This window comes from Panthera uncia, assembly GCF_023721935.1.
Source record: "Panthera uncia isolate 11264 chromosome C1 unlocalized genomic scaffold, Puncia_PCG_1.0 HiC_scaffold_4, whole genome shotgun sequence".
Classification (NCBI taxonomy): Eukaryota; Metazoa; Chordata; class Mammalia; order Carnivora; family Felidae; genus Panthera; species Panthera uncia.
Window position 1 is genome coordinate 30241280 of NW_026057585.1, and position 17567 is coordinate 30258846.

A 17567-nucleotide genomic window follows, 5' to 3' on the forward strand; every position below is an offset into this window, starting at 1 on the left:
TAAACAGAAGGCAACCTCAGACCTTTCTCCACCATCTTCATTGTTAATAAAAATGTCTTCTTGCCTCCCCCTCCCACCACCCACAGTAAACAAGCAATTTGGCTCTTGTGAATCTACACGCTCTCCTTCCGAATGTCTGGCTGATAGCTGAGATCACCATTACAATTGCTTCTCTACTGGTTACTTACTTTCACAAGAGCAGAGTCACATGGGCTATTTAATCCAGGAGGAAACCATGGAGATCAGAGTGCAACTCTTTACATGTAAGAAACCTAAAGTTTAGAGGTGTTTAAATTGCTTCTCCAGGGCATGGAATTATGGTCACATTTCCTAATTTCAAAAGAGCTGGGAGGTTGAGAGCATTGATTCTGGCCACCTGTCCTAATTAATAATAGGCTCTTCCTAACAAAATAAACAGGGTTTCATAACATGAATTTGCAAATGGAGTCCAGAATTTCTTTGTTATATATATATTTTTAACTATAAATCAAAATGATTTTTTTTTTTGCTTTGGGACAAACCAGTATGCTCTAGAAATGCTAAAAATATGATTAAGCCACTAGTCTTAACCCTTTCTCTAAATTTAACATTTATATGCACTCAATTATGGAGGCTAGGACTACAAAAGCATACCGAGAAAATATGAGACCTTGTTTCTGCTTTCATGGGATTTACAGTCCTATTGTGGACAGAAGACACGCATAGTTGAAAGTCATCACCACCATGTCATGCCGTCACCAGTATCAAATGGGTGGGATGACGGCTAAACCTAGTACGTACTACATCTGATTCTATATAAAGAAAATACCCAAAGAGAATGGGTGAAATATCTTAACAGCAGCATTTCTCAAAGAGAGGTCAGGATTTTAGTCTGTAGAATGCCTATTATGTATCCAGGGGAGTTCAGAGGGTTCAGGAAATATAGATATGCAAGACAGAAAGATCCCTGCTCTCAGAGACCTTACTGAGGAAAAAGGGAAGAGAGGCAACCAAACAGACAACCATAATAAAATCAGAAATGCCATGAAGAATATAGAACTCCTTTATTTATTTTTAAAGCATTTTTAAATGTTTGTTTATTTTTGAGAGACAGAGAGAGACAGAGGATATGAAGGGGGCTCTGCGCTGACAGCAGTGAACCCGTGCCCGATGCGGGGCTCAAACTCATGAACCGTGAGATTGTGACCTGAGGGTCATGACGTTGGACGCTCAACTGACTGAGCTGCCCAGGTGCTCCTAGAGCTCCTTTAGAGTGGGCAGACAGGGAAGGCCTCTTTAGACCTGAATGGAGCCAGCCATGCAATGATATTGGGGAAGATCATTCCAAGTAGAAGGAGGAAGAAGCTTATGAATGGGTGATCAGAAAGTAGGCCCCAGGCTGGAATGTCAGGAACCTGGGGAAAGCAGAAGAGTGAGAGGGCCTGCAGACAATACACAGAGTTTGGATAAGAAACAGCCCAGGAGTGATGGGAAAGACACTGAAGAGCCTTAAGTAGAGAAGTAGCTGATCTCATGTTAGCTTTTAAAAATTCACAGTCAACTCAGCGGATCAGCAGGGCTATGTGGATATACTGAAGACATCAAAGGATCTATACCTTCATCTATAAAAAGAAGGGTGTTCACAATACATTGGAGGACAGAGGCACTGTCCTCACCACTCCTTAACCTAGATTATAGATGTTCAGAGCTGGGCGATACACTTTTCAAGATATCTGTCGTATTCACAATACTAGAGAGTCATGCTACTTAATACAGTGTACAAATTCATCGGTCATTACGTCAAAGTCAAAACCTCTGCCACAGAACTAATTTAAGATTAATTTGCCACAATTATAAAAGATAAGTGATGTTTCTAGGAAGCAACAGAGAATAGGACTTTTTTATTTTTGACTTACGTAATTTGGGAAAGCATGGCTATCGTTTACTTATGGAAACATGGCAAATTGATTCCATGCATAAAAAACACTACCTTGAACAAAACCCAGAAAACTACAGACATGGAGTTACAGAGTCTAAGCCTGTCATTGACATTAAATTCCTCAGATCTTTAAGGTTTAAAAAAATGACAAATATCAAACATACACACATATATTTTGCAACATACAAGACCAATGAAGGATAGCAAGATGACATTTTACCAAAATGTACAGAGATTTAATTGTTTATTAACTGGCTGAAAAACGTAAAAAAGATTTTATTCAAAATGTCGGTCGAAATAACAATCTCTTTTTACATACTAAGTATTCAGTATTTGCCCCAAGCTACCAATGTTAAGAGTAATTATCTTTACCATGTGTTCACAATTCAGAACGTTAGTCTTACCCTATGAATGGTGGTCAACTGGAAACTCTGCGATTAGTTTCTATTTGAAAAATTCCTAAAGAGAAATCATAAACATATTGTTACATTTTACCCATCAGACTGCAAGACAAGTTATCCGCTCATGCAGCTCTAAGATTTCCAACATCTATAATAACTTTATGAAACATACAAAAAGTAACTAAAAAAGTGAGCGTTGTTAAAGAGATCACCTTCTGATCTCTTGCAAAGGTTATCAACTAATACCCAGGGAGTGACCCAGGGACTAGCACAAGTTACAATTTAATGTCATCACCACAGCAATTTACAAGGCATAAAATATGAACATTAAATGTTTACTTGAGAATGAGATAAGCATTATATCTCAGGTACCACTCACTTTATAAATAATAGAAAAATCCCATTGAAAAAACCCATCGAAAATATCCATGTTTCTTATAGAAAAAAGAGGAAACATGGTGGGGTGGGGGGAGCCAATATTTGGGATAGTTTCTCCAGTTTTTGTTGCCACCGTTTTTGTTTTTTTGTTGTTGTTTGCTGGCCTGCTAGTTTTACACAAACTATGCCATTGTAAAATTCAATGGCACAACATTTTTGCCTCCTATTATTTATCATAGGCTTTCTCAGTGTTGTCACAGTTTCTCTAAATAGCATTTTAAAAAAAGATTTTATTTTGAAGTCATCTCTATTCTCAATGTGGGGCTTGATCTCACAACCCCAAGATCAAGAGTCACATGCTCTTACCGAATGAGCCAGCCAGGCATGTCCCTAAACATCATTTTTGTTTTTGCTTTTATAATAAAGTTTATTTATTTATAAATTTTTAAGCTTATTCATTTATTTTGAGAGAGAAAGTGTGAGTGGAGGAAGGGCAGAGAGAGAGAGAGAGAGAGAGAGAGAGAGAGAAGAGAGAATCCCAAGCAGGCTGCACAGAGCCTGATGCAGGGCTTAAACCCATGAACCGTGAGATCATTCGTGACCTGAGCTGAAGTCAGACACCCAACAGACTGAGCCACGCAGGTGGCCCCTATTTATTTTGAGAGACAGCGTTCAGGGGAGAAGCAGAGAGAGAGAGAGAGGTCTGTGGTGACAGGGAGACTCAATCTTAATCTCACGAACCTTGAGATCATGACCTGAGCCAAAATCAAGAGTCAGACACTTAACTGACTGAACCACCCAAGGAGCCCAACATCATTTTTCTTAGGAGTGTAATAGTACCTATGTATGTCATAGTTAAAAAAAATATTTCCTTACTGAATCTTGGATTTTCCCTTTTTCCCCCTTTACTAATAATACTGCAAATATCCCTGTACTCTGTTCATATAATTTCCTTTGCATAGATCTCTAAAAGTGAGAGTAATGGGCCAGAGGGCATAAACATTTTAAGGCTTCTGATATATAACAAATTGTTTCTCAAGAAATACACTGATTTTCTTTTCTATAAACAATATATGAGTAGCACCCTCACCAGATGTGGTCATCATCATTAAAAAAACAAAAACAAAAAAACCAAAAACACAAAACTGTGCTAATTCCATTCTAAGTTATTTCATTGTTTCTTTATTTTGCATTTCTTGACGGAGTGGAGGTGAATGCTTTTCAACATGTTTTATTAACAAATTTCATTAACATTTATTTACCTACACCAGAGGAGTATTTTGCTGAGAAGACGGAAATGGAACGACAGCTCTTACAATGACAGCTTGTCATCTCCGAGTGAAGTCACTGCAGCCAAGTAAAAAAACAACAGAATGTAGCTCCGTTTCTGTACCCAGGCTAAAACCAAATCACTCAAACTAATTTTAGAAACTACAGCAAAAGTTATCGCCTTTCTTCCTCCTCAGCCCCAAACAAAAGCACCAGTTAGAAAAATGAAATGTGAAAATACTAAATGACAATGCTTGTTCTAACAGAATAAATAGTCCACATTAGGCAGTTTAAAAACAGGCAGGACTCTGATTGCCAGAGTAATGCTGACCGACCCGTGCTGACATGGGCTGTGGGGTCAGTGGCTCCTCCAGCTTGCGAGGCTAATGGGTGTTATAAAACTGGCATCACCTACCCCCTCAAAAACATTTTCTCTCCCCAGTGGCAGGACACGAGAGGTGTTCACTTTCACTTACAAAGGCAATTCCAAAATAATCTCAAAACACGTATTCTGGAAGATTAGGAGAGGACACACAACACTAAGAATTGCCTTTCTCAAATAAGAGCTCCCTCTGGGAGGTTCCTAGTGAGGGACATATAAGGGAATACCCGCCCCTCCCCCCCAAGGACTGGGGATTAAAGAACAATAGGGGACAATCAACTATGATAGAAAAACAGGAGGCCCCCAGCCTTTTACTTTGAAAGCAGAGAAGTCTGGATGCTCTGATTTCCTTCTGGTCACTAGAGATAGGGGAGACTGACAAAACGAACTCCTTTGTAGTTAAGCAAAGAACGGTTATAAAACTTTGGGATCTGAAAATTGGCTTTCCATTTGGGCAAATTTGTGTTTTAGGTATGGCTAAATAAAATCTTTCCCTTTAAGGTTTAGCAAGAAGTCAAAAATCTCTGCATAGTAACCCGATCTCATTTTGTAAGTCAGATATGGCAAGAGTCACTGCAATATCACACTTATTCATCCTGCCTTGGGCCATTCTGTAAGTTTAAGGCTTTAGGTTATATAATAGCCTATTTCATCAGTTTGAAAAGTTCAAACTATGAATACCAGATGTACTTAAAAGAGGGACATTTCCTTTCACCATCTGTCCTATCCTGATCACCTCCATGAATCACTTCCATGAGCCACCTTGACCTCCATCTGTGTTCCTATGACACTAACAGTTCTCCCCCACTGTTTTATCGTATACAATAAGCTATTGCCTCAAGTTCCTTGAGTGCTGGGACAGCATCTTATTATCTACATCTCCAGGACTGCTCTCGGTATCTCTTTTCAGTGCTAGATTAAAAGCCTGCATGTTACGGCAGCTTGCATGTACAGATTCATCAGCAGGGTGTTGAAAACATCTCTAGAAACTTAACTAGATTAAATAAGAATAGTATCCACCAGAACTTTTCTCAGGGATTGTACAGAGTGTGGTTGCAAGGAAAAAGAAGGGGTCTGCTATTTTACTTCTGGTCAGTTGAGATCCTAGGAACTTGAGGGGTTCTTTGGCTACCCTTTCCCTCTCACACAGGGCTTGGCTTTTCCTCTTAAAAAATGTGAATAAATATATAAAGAATAACAGTCTGAAGTGCCATCAAATCATTAGCCTGCCCAGGGTAACAAATTATTAGCTTATCTCTTGTTCCCCCATGTTTCAGTCTTGCCCCTATTCCCACCATAAATATTTAGTATATAATTACTGAGTGAACAAATAATACTAGGCCAGGTCTTACCACCCAGTTAGGAACCAAGTACAGAGGAAGAGGCCCAGCTCTGTGAATGGTCCGTGAACCCAACCACACACACGATGAGTCTCAAAGGGTGAGAAAGCAAAGCAGAGGGAGGGGACAGAACCTCTGGCATTTCCATCACCCCATGATACATCCAGAGATTCAGAAGCAGAGGCTAAGCCTTCACTCTTCAGGAAGAAAGGAAAAAAATTTACACCTGCCAATTTCACCACCAAACATGACATCTCACAAACCTGAACGGAGAACCGCTGTCAATTTACCATGACTGGCTGCATTATAATGATGGTGAGTCATTTTGAATCAGTGATGGGTCACTGGATAAATGCCACAGCATTCCTAAATGGCTTTAATATCTTATCAAATTATGATTTCACAATTCTTTTATACAAATGAAAAGTACAATGCAACAGGAATAATACCAAGACCAGTGGAAGTATCGAGTTTTCACCCCAACAAGGATGGTGTGTATCATGCTGTTTTGTGCCTACCTGCCCTTCCCACCCATCCCCAAGACCATAGGCCCTGGGAAGGCAAGAATATTTCTCATCTCCTCAGGGTCTGCCAGATCTTAGATGCTCTGTAAGTATTGTAATTCCACAATTCCTGTGAGCTATGACCAAGCTCAAAATACTGTACGTCTTTTGGATGGTTTCAGTCTCATAAAATTGGTAACTTCTCATAGGGATCACTGTAAAGAATGTTACATCCATTACCACATATTCTTAACCCAATGATAAATATCAATTGCCATGCACTGCAAATCACCCTGGTATTTAGATCAAATTCACTTCTGACCCTAAAATTAATCCTAAAAGGGTTAATGTTCACCAAGTACTAAATGACCGTTAAACACAAAAGATGTTTAAAATGAATGCTGCTATCCACTCTCCCCCCACTCAGAAAAGTACTCAAAACATTCCTCAGGCTTCTTCAGCATTTAGGGAGTACTGATAGTTCTATTACACTGCCATTAAACTGCATCACAAAGAGCTGGTTAGATGCCTTTCAGCCTCTCCCTTTGAGCTTTTTGAAGAGTGCAGTGTCCTGGACAGGACCTAACACACAAGAGATTCTTAGTAATAACTAGCTGTTGAATTAAGAGGTAGGAGATGGAAAAGGGGAGGCTACCATTACCGTGTATTCAGTGAGGGAGGTATTATGATCTTAGCTCTAAAGGTGAGAAAGTTGAGGACTGGAGAAATGAAGAAACTTGCTCAAGCTCACACAGCGAACCCCAAATTCACACCAACCAGCGCTATGAGCCATCTGCTACACCGCCTCTCCAATGAACTATATAAAAAGGAGTTTTATATAGAACGTGGCATCTCTCGGTAAAAAAAAAAAAAAAAAAAAAATCACAATCTATCTTTTAGAGGAACCAAAAGACACAATCTAAAAATCCGATCTCTGCAGGTTTCCCAGCTCATTACTCAGTACTCCATCCCCATACAGAATCAACAAAAGCTCCCTCCATCCTGCCTGCCTCTATTATGTAATTAATTAAGACTGACATGCCAGATAGCCAGAGCAAGGGTGCACCCTGCAGGCACAGCTTCTTACAAAGAAACATTCCCCCATCAATTTTATGACAAGAGGAATAACTAACTGAAGTTGAATCTGTATTTAAATGATATTTTACGAGGCTTTTCTTCCTGGCTTTCCTATTAAAATGCAGTTCCAAGAAATTAATACCATATCCCCTACAGATGACATTCCTTCTGAATTACTTAATAAAGAAGTATCACATGCCTTCAGTATGTTTGTTACTTTCTAGTATGTTAGTGCCTTTGTTAGGCCTAATTCTTATTATAAAACTCTCATGAATGTTTGAGAGACCTGGAAGGGAGCTGCAGCAGAATGGTTAAGGTCAGATCCATCTTTGACTTGGTCATTTACCACCTGCTTGATCTTAGATAAGCTAAGTATCAATTTTCTCATCTATAAAATAGGGACAATGGAGTTATTTTAAGAATTAAATGAGATAACCATAAATCAAATGCTTAGCACAGCAGCAGGTACAAAGTAAGCACTCAAAAGTGGTAATTTATTAACAGTGTAGCAGCTTTATCCAAAATTAATCTTTTAAAGATTGGCTTTAAAGTCTTATCCTGTAAAGAGAAACCAGACTGGATGTTAGGGGGTTTCGTTCTCCACCTAAATGAGTGATTTGCATGTTGGATTTTGCAATATATCACATGACTCCAGTTATTAGAAAGTGTTGTGAAATATAAATGTAACTTACCTCAATTATTTAATATATGGCCCAGAGGGAAGACAAAACAATACATGCTGATACAAAAGTAAGTTAGCCTGGGCAAGGAACCCCCACTTTTTGATGTAGTGCCTGTCTTTCGAGTCAAGATTCATGCTGCAGGCAAGTCAGATAGAGCCAATGTCACCCAAGCAAAGGCCATGTTTTAAAATCCATAGTTGCACAACAATGTGCATGAACTTACTGTCACAGAACTATACACTTAAAAATGGTTAATAATGTACATCTTATGTCATGTATATTTTACCACAAAGGACCTATAACCATGTAAAACATAAAAACTGTTCTGACTGCTTTAAATTAACAAAATGGATTATGCAAATTAAATATAGTGTGGGCCCCAATGTCCTAGAAGGCACACCAATACAAAGTGTCTACTGTGTCAAATTTGCTTTAGCCATAATCCATAGATTGTAATAAATACTATTTAATTATCAATTTTGTTTGTTACCTTGAATTAGGATTTGGCTGTGTGAGAGAATATGATCCTACTAATTTGTCCAGAAAAGGCATAGATTTTCTTTTATCCTAGATAAATAGCCATATATGAAGCTAACACATTCAAAAATCTTCCAGTGACTATCTAGGTAAGCATGCCTATGAGATCTTTTTTCCCCCTAAACTAATCATTGAAGCACCCATATGTTTACAAAATCACCAATAACTTTAGATGGGTTTGAAAAGTACTTGAGCCTCTTATTAATCTTCTTTTATTAAGAGGTCAATCTAGAAGAAGGTGTCAACAAGGATAGCCTAATGTGAAGGAGGGCTGGGGAGAGAGGCAGATGGGGGTTTGGAGGGTCAGGGTGGGAGTTGGGGTGGAGGGAGAGGTTGGTGGTAATGTGGAGAGACTGTATCTGTGTTGGGAAGTAGTTAAAGAAGAGTAATCATAACGATTTGCTTTAGTGATAGCAGACATACGTACTGGGCACTTACACTCATCAATCAATCAGTTCCTGAGACTCTCATAATTATGAACTCATTTTTGTACAGTTGCCTTGTTACTTCCTTGGGCTCTGGATATGTGGGATGGAAATGACCATCTAAGGCCCAAGAGGACAGAGGTAATGATCCATATCAAATGAGAGCTAATTTAATAAGAGAAATCATTGCTCTGCCTCTCTGTATGGGGTATACTGCAGGAGGATGAGGGAATGCAGAAATGAGACTGGATATTTAAATAAAGGAAAGTAACCATCACAGTGGCATAGGGAAGAATCAAGACCACAAGGCAGTATGGCTTATCAGAAAACCCCTGACTAGGTGTCAGGAGACCCAGTTTCTACTTCCTGCTTTCCATTGATCTGACAGTATAAGTTAAGTAAGTTACTTTACCTCATTTGACCTGACTTTACTTACTTGTCACGTTGGAGGAAAACCCAAATGATAGATAGACCCTCCACTTCCAGTATTCCACTGTCCTCTGAGTTAATTAATTGCAGTCAGAGTTGGGGGACACCTAATCTGAAAAGACCCCTCTGGAGTGGTGAAAATTGAGGTCTTTAAAAGAAAACAGTGACAGCACCAGAGAAAACATGAACTCAAAGACCAACAGTGTAGGTTTTCTTAGAAAGAGAGCAATGAATGGTCTACAATTGGCAACTAATAAATCAGTCTTGCTAAAAAGAGAGTAAAAGTGGTTCATAGCAAGAAAAGAAAGTCATTGGGTCAAGCATATTAATAAAAGCACTGATTTTAATTGAAGGTAGAGAGGTAACTGGAAACCATGCAAGGGTCCTAATACAACCCCTTCCCTTAAGCACCGGAGTTCACCATGATTTGGTCCTTGTGCCATATATGTGTTCCTCGGGTGACATCCCCTGCTTGAAAGCGTCATCTACCACCTCTGTATATGTGACCCCCAAAACCATATGGTGAACCCTGCTTCCTAGCTCTGAGCCTAAAAATCATCTCCCTAACACCTTCCTGGCTATTCACTGAGATGTGTGGGAACAACTCGCACTCAACACATCCCAGACTAAACCCACCATTTCTGCTCACACCCACACCAAACCTGCTCTTCTTGGATCCCTGAATATTGGTAGCAACATCCAGCCTGACAGGTGAATGATGCTGAAGGTTGGTAGTAATATCAAGAGCTCAGGAATCTACCCCAAAACCTTCTTTCCCTCTATTGCCTCAAATCTACAAGTTCTTTTCTTAAACTAGCCCCTTCTGCATTCCTGCTACCACTGTCTTGGGTAAAGCCCATCGAATCTTTGGTGAAGACAACTGAATGTCTTCCTCTCTTGACCTCCTTGGTCCCATTTCCAAATTGCAGCCAGAGAGCTCTTTCTAAAACATATCACCTCCTGATTTTTTTTTGTTATTATAAAGATAAAATAATATCACAAGGAGGGGTTGGGAGGCCTGACAATGGAATGTGATGGGAACAAGTGTTATCCAGCTTCTCTTGGTGTTTTATTGGCTCTTGCTGTTTCCTTCCCAGGAATGCCAGGGCTTGACTCCAAAAGACTGGGCAGACTGGGTCACATATTCGGTGATCATCACTCATTTGAGAATAGCTGGACTCGGAAGAAAGGGTGCTTCACCCTGTGGCTCACTGTGGGCACTCACTCAACCTGACAAGTTAGCTATGGCTCTCCTAACTCCAGCTCACGCTGCCTGTGTCGAGGATTCTGATACACTTTGGACTAGCGCTGTGAGGAGAAGGGATTTTTAAAGCTTCTAGCTCTGTTCCTATCTACGTGTTACCAGTGTCTAAGCTCCCAGATACTGAGCATTTTTACAGAAGTTTGCTTCTCCCTGGACAGCAGCAGTCATTGCCATGGTAGTCAATTCTGGGAATACAGAGTGATTGCTCCCCCTGTACGTATTCTGGAGCAGCTTTACGTAAGTGCAAACTGTCCAACTTTTGTTTATTTTTATACCTCTTGTTGCCCCAACCCTGGGACCTTGTTGCTGATCAAGTGAAACCTCACTTCTCCATTCCCACCACAAGCAAGAATGAGAGGCAGGGGCTGTTTTGCATGGCTGTAGTGTGGAAAGTGTGCACTATGAGTCCCTGGCCTGCCTCCACCACCATCTACATGGGCTTAGCAAATCAACGCACCCAATCTGGCCTTCCAGGCCTCCCTTGTACAGTATGGACAATCATACAGGCCCCATGGGTCAATGCTGGTGTTAAAATAAGTATTGTGGAAGTACTCTGGAGTCATTAAAGTGGTACATAAATGTAAAGGTGAACTCTTACAAAGAAAGCCAGTGGTTTTTTTTTGTCGGTAAAATAATTTTAAAAGAGGATGCCTTTGGCCTTGGAATATTATCTTAAATCGAAACAAAACAACCCATGAAGTGAACTTTTCTTATACCACTTTGGTTCCAAGGAAACAAAACAGTGAGAGTTACAAGGTCACTGACACCTCCTAACATTGAAGTCCCACTACCAAAGTCAAAGGAATATTTCCGAAAGGCCCAGGGGTCCAGGTAGAAATTTGTGGCCCAAACACAGAATTGCACAGTGAGAAGACAACAAGTAGAAAATTCTTTCCCAAGGCAACCTTGCAAAAATGGACTGATAATGGACCATTTATATTCTGTCAGTTGGAGAAAGAAGAAAAGACAACGTTAACACCCACAACCTCTGGCTCACAATGCCAATGAAGTGCAGCCATGCCTACCTACGTATAACCCAGAGAAGGCCTTTTACAACATTCCAGTCAGCTGACACTGCTTATCTCTTCCCTGGAAGAAGGTGTGGAAGACTGAAGCATCCAGCAAGGGCATTAACAGAGAGAGAGGTCAGTTTTGAAAGAACAAGCCCTCCTGGCGTCTATGTTTCAGGTAAAAAGTCCACTTTCACCTTGGTGTTAAATTAATGCTTCATGTGTGCAACTTGGATAATGGCTGCTGGTAGTAAAAATCACTGGTTTCCACTTGATCCTCTGCCAGAGCAGAAAAATGTCTGGTTCACATTTAGAGTAAACATGGCAAGATGTCTTTTTTCTGACATTGTATGGGTGTCCTACTGTGCGGTCCTATTCTGACACTACCTCGAGATAGCGTGAGACTGTACAGGTTTAAGGGTTCAGTCCCACAAGACTGCCCCCATGTCAGACCCAGTCACAAGTCCCAGGACCCAGACAACCCACACTTCTGTCTGACTTTGTAATAGATCCAAGGGTTCCCGTAACCTGCTCCTTAAGTTTGGCAATTCATTTGAAAGACTCACAGAAATCAGGAAAACACAAAGCAGTAGGTTTATTACTAAAGGATACAACTCAGGAACATCAAATGGAAGAGATGCACACCGCATGGTATTTGGTGGTAGTCTCGGTGGGGGAAGGGGAGGTGGTGGGTGTGGAGCTTCTATGTCCAATCTGAAGTGCCACCCTCCCAAGCACCAATCGGGAAGCTCCCCAAACCCTGTCATTTAGGGGTGTTTATGGACGTTTCGTTACATAGACATGGTTGACCTGTGTAAATCACTGGTCACTGGCAATGAAACATCTCCAACCCCTCTCCCCTCCCTGCTCCCCCAAGGTCGGATTTAAAGTTCCAATCCTTGGGGCTCCAGGGTGGCTCAGTCAGTGTACGACTTTGGCTCAGGTCATGACCTTGTCGCTCTGGAGTTCGAGCCCCACATCGGGCTCTGTGCTGACAGCTCAGAGCCTGGAGCCTGCTTCAGATTCTGTGTCTCCCTCTCTCTCTGCCCCTCCCCTGCTCGTGCTCTGTCTCCCTCTCCCTCTCAAAAAACAAAAAACAAAAAACAAAAAACAAAATGTTAAAAAAAAAAGTTCCAACCCTCTAATCACAAGGCTGGTTCCCCTGGTGACCAGCCCCCAACCTGAAATTCTCCAGGGACCCAGAGTCACCTCATTAGCATAAACTCAGGTATGGCTAAGAAGGGCTCATTATGAGTAACAAAAGGCGCTCCTATCAGGAAATTTCAAGGGTTTTAGCTCTGTGCCAGGAGCAAAGACCAAATACATATGGGACCACTGGTAGCACAGCACTGCCTAAGAACAGTGTCACAGGAGGGCTAATTCCTATTCAAAATAGTTGCAATTTGGAAGAGTGCAAAGCAGCACACTTAGAAGGTCAAATTCACCTTCAAGGCCAAATAGCAGTCATTAAGCCACGGACTTCCTGAGTCAATGACTTACAGACTTTCTTCCTAAGGGAAGCCTTCCCTGCCCACTCTGACCAGGCCTGTCACAACGAGCTCTTTTAGTTTTCTCTCCCTTGCTTTCATAGTGCTGGTCACACATCTTCATGCAATTGTTCAAATAAAATTGTTCAAAATAAAAAGTTTATTTCTCTCCCACTAAACTATAAGGTCTATGAGGTCTGGTCTACATGTATCATGCTCATCACTGTATGGCCCTGTATTCGTACAGGCAGAAGCTGCTATTAAACATTAAGTGAACAGAGGGGTGCCTAGGTGGCTCAGTCGGTTAAGTGGCCGACTTCAGCTCAGGTCACGATCTCGCGGTCCATGAGGGCTGTGAGTTCGAGCCCCGCGTCGGGCTCTGTGCTGACAGCTCAGAGCCTGGAGCCTGTTTCAGATTCTGTGTCTCCCTCTCTCTGACCCTCCCCTGTTCATGCTCTGTCTCTCTGTGTCTCAAAAATAAATAAATGTTAAAAAAAAAAAAATTTAAACATTAAGTGAACAGAGAAAAGAGTTAAAATTAGACCTCCTTGCTTGGAGCAAAGACCACAACAACTTCCTACAACCACCGCATCATCTTCAATTCTCCAAATTCCACTTGACATGCAGAAGCCCCTGAGACATTTAGCAGATTCAAGACCTATCGGCAGAGAAGAGAGGTTTAGCTCAGCCATGGCATTAAGTATAATTTCAGGCAGCTCAGGGCATACTGAAGTGATAAAGCAAGGTCAGGCTTCTAAAGGAACCCACAAATAACTACTAGGAATCAGGGAGAATGCCCCACATTGCAAAGGTGACAGGCGGAGTTTCTGCACACAGGTTTGGCTTTGGGCTTCAGAGGCCAGCAGGATTCTGAGGCTTCATTTGATGTTAGCAAAGGAGAGGAACCTGGGAATTTTAGAGTTTTGATGGCTTCTCAGGAGACAGAAGTCACATTCCCCATCTGGAAGTTTAACACATGACTTCTAAATCAGGGTGGGGCTTTGTCTGGCTCAGTGACAAATTCAGCTGCACAAGAAGCATAATCTCCGGGTTAGTGACCTAAGTTTCTCCTTTGTACACAGCAAATGAATCTTCGGTCATTTCTTAGCAACCAAACTTGAAAGGCAGAAAGACTGTGCCAAGAAAGCTAATGGTGTGTTTTTTTTCCCGTGTCCTTTTTTTCCCCCCTTACCACCCACAAGAAATAATATTTTTCCGTTTATATTTGACAACACCATCTGTTTTGATTGTGGAAAGTCTTACCCATTCAAGGAAGCCAGCAACTTAGCTGCTGCTAGCTGAACAGATGTAGAAGTAAAGAGGACCCTATATACCACCAACTTGTGTCATGGCCAGAGATGGGACCTTAACAGAGAGTGTGATAGGATGCCCTATCCTGCATCCACTCTTACACTAGGTGTCCTCAACAATCGTGACCTATTTTCGACAAAGGTGCAAAGCATCAGCCCAAATGTTGAAGGGAATAGAAGGGTGTCGAACACAGACCTGACCTTTGAGAGGAGCTCATGCTTTAGTGAAATAAAGCATGAACACAAGAAAGCTCAACTGGATTACATCTTAGGGCATCTTAGTGGCATCTTAGGGTAATATACACCAAAGGAATAATACTTACGGCAGAGGAGTTATGAGTGGATCACGAAAGATGCATAGGATTTATGTATGCATAAATCTTATCCTTCGGGATAAGAGGTAGAAGGGGTAAGAATAATAGAGCACATATTTTATATGGAGGAATGAAGGAACAAATAAAGAAGGTAGGAGGATTCTGAGGTGAATTTTAGGAGTTAGTGAAGAGACATATACAGATGGAATAGAATTTTTGAGACAGAAATAACAGACATAAGTAGATTAGGGTCAAATAGTAAAGAAAGTCTCCAATGTCAGGCTAAGAACTTTTCAAGACACAGCTCAGGCCTGAGAAATTATTGTTTTAGGGTCACTTTTATTAGTTTAATTTTACTTTTAGAATTAATAACAAAATATTTTTATGAGAGCAGAAAGTAATTTGCATTTGATCATATAACCAGTAGGGAACCATTGATGGTGTCTGAATAGGGGAATGATGGAAAAAATACATTTAAGGGCATGTTAGTATATATTAGAGAAATTAATCTGAAAGCATCAGGAGAATTCATTGCAGGGGGTTTGACAACAAGAGCAGGAGCCCTAATTCTATATTAAGGTATATATCAGATCACCTCATTAAACATAAATGAGCTGCAAAACTAAAATCTCAAGCAGAAAAATAGTTATGCTTAAAAAAATTAAATTTTCAGATTAGCCAGTCAAATGGTACACCTGGACAGAACAATTAGATTTTGAGGGAGCAGCCTTTTCTGCTTAATTGGTGTTTTCAAAAGAGAAATTGATTTGATTAGTTTTTTGTTTTGTTTTGTTTTACACTAGACAGTACCTGAATACTTTGATGAAATCAGAAGTTTTGGGGTAAAAATATCACTTTTAGAATTAATAGCCCACCACTTGATGCAATGCTGTAACACACACAGCCTTTTTAAAAACACAACACAAAATGGTGCCAGATGGACCAGTGGCCATGTTTAACATGCCATAAGCAGGCCATCAGTTTAAGAATATACCAGGCTCTTCTTCTGGAAAAATCCTTAGGCATTATGTCACTCACCACGCAATCAAGCTTCTGCTTAAAATCAAGTTACAATTACTCTAATTATGGGCCAACATTTCATTTGTTTCTCAACTGGTGCCTAATCAAACAGTTCTGTAGACGACTTCACCACAAGGTAACTTAATTAACTTCAGCACCAAAGGTTTTTCTTTTTTCTTTTTTTTTTTTTTCCTACAGTTTTCTTTGGGCAACCAATTTACCAGTTCAGGCGTCAGAAATCTTAGTTCTAAAAAACTACTACATGAACTAAATCAAAATCAAACCCAAATGCTTTCATCCATTGCAAAACAATATGCTTCTCCCATAAACGCTTTATTTAAATATTTCCCAGCAACAACAGACTGGTGTGGACAAACCAGGAAGTGAAACCAAGTATGATCACATTGTGAAAGCCGAGTAAAATGAAAGAATATACTGGAATTAGCTGAGGCACTATTAAAATTTCATTTAAAAGTCCATCCCTCTGGAAACTTCAATTTAATTAAAGCAGTAATAAGAGGAATTTCAAAAGCATAAGTCTTCATTTTGTTGTTTGGCAATTTTCCCAAACTGCTATGCAAATGTCTTGTCCTGTAGCCAGGCTAGATCATCTGAAATGTGAGCACTCACTCAGCCCGCCTGGTGAGTGGAGAACACGGTTAAGCTAGCATTTTCCATGTCACTAAATCTACTCTGAAACAAAACAATCACAAATCCTTAATGACTTGCTTTGGAGAAATGTGCCATTTGGTTCTAATGTGACAAGCAAATCGCACTTCTAATTGTTTTGCTGGGGTCACTATCGTTCCCTTTATCCTACTGTAAATTAGGAATTCCCTGAAAATAGGGACTATATTTTACTGTTTGATTCATTTTCTTTTTAGTTTAAAACATTTTTTAATTTAGAAAGAGAGAGAGCATGTGAGGAAGGGAGAGAGGTAGGGAGAGAGAGAGAATCTCAGGCAAGTTCCATTCTCAGCGTGGAGCCTGACACGGAACTCAATCTCACGACCCTGGGATCACAACCTGTCAAAATCAAGAGTCAGGTGTTCAACAGACTGAGCCACCCAGGCACCCCTTGATCAGTTTGTTTTTTAAATGAGTACTAAGACTCAGTGACCCAGACATAGTAAGAGTTATAAGTATCTAATGGTTCTTCTTATTGTCCAAGGATAGTGTTTTCCAACAAGAGTTGTCACAGTTTGTATTTTTCTTCGAGTGGTGGACACTAAGCAGAATCATAACTCCTCGCACCACTACCGTATCTCTTGTTCTTAGGAAATTGCCTGTGGGAGATGGGTTAGAAGATAGCCATGCAAAAATGAATCCTGGTTTGCTGATTATTATTTATTCTTATTAATTTTAAGTAGGATTTGAGTAAATTATAATATTATAATGCAATATTATTATGGACACTTTTTAGCGATTTAAATACATCAGGTAGTTCCTGGAAATACCTATGACTTTATCAAGTGATCAGGCACCCCCATCACCACACAAACACCTTTCAAATGTACCAGTGCTACTCTGCAGACAAAGCAGACACACTCCTGCTACATGTCAGAATGAAATTTAAAAGGAAAGAAAAATGTGGATAATTACAAGCAGTAACAGACAAATCCACTGGCATGTATATGTGGGCATATAAACATACTGTGTGTGTATACATGCATAACAGTAGGAAAATTATGTGCATGGTGAACTCAATAAACATTTGACAGCCTACTCTGTGCAAGAACTGTTATTCTTAAGAAAGTGAGGCAACTCTAACTATTAGGTATTTACCCAAAGAATATAGAAATACTAATTCAAAGGGATCC

At 40.3% G+C, this 17567-nt stretch overlaps 1 protein-coding gene across 12 annotated transcripts in view; it reads right to left on the reverse strand.

The window, feature by feature from the left end:
* LRRC8B (leucine rich repeat containing 8 VRAC subunit B) overlaps positions 1-17567 on the reverse strand; it is an 80264-nt gene that overhangs the window by 36562 nt on the left and 26135 nt on the right. For 5 of the 12 annotated variants that reach the window (XR_007454729.1, XR_007454728.1, XR_007454727.1 and 2 more), the window contains exons 1-2: positions 3960-4596; positions 2323-2377 (exon numbers count right to left, since the gene is read on the reverse strand). The gene's annotated coding sequence lies outside the window, so the exon portion shown is untranslated. Of the gene's footprint in view, positions 1-2322; positions 2378-3959; positions 4597-6852; positions 7050-17567 lie in introns of those variants that run through there. The other 7 variants (XM_049616820.1, XM_049616817.1, XM_049616813.1 and 4 more) reach the window with 4 other exon arrangements.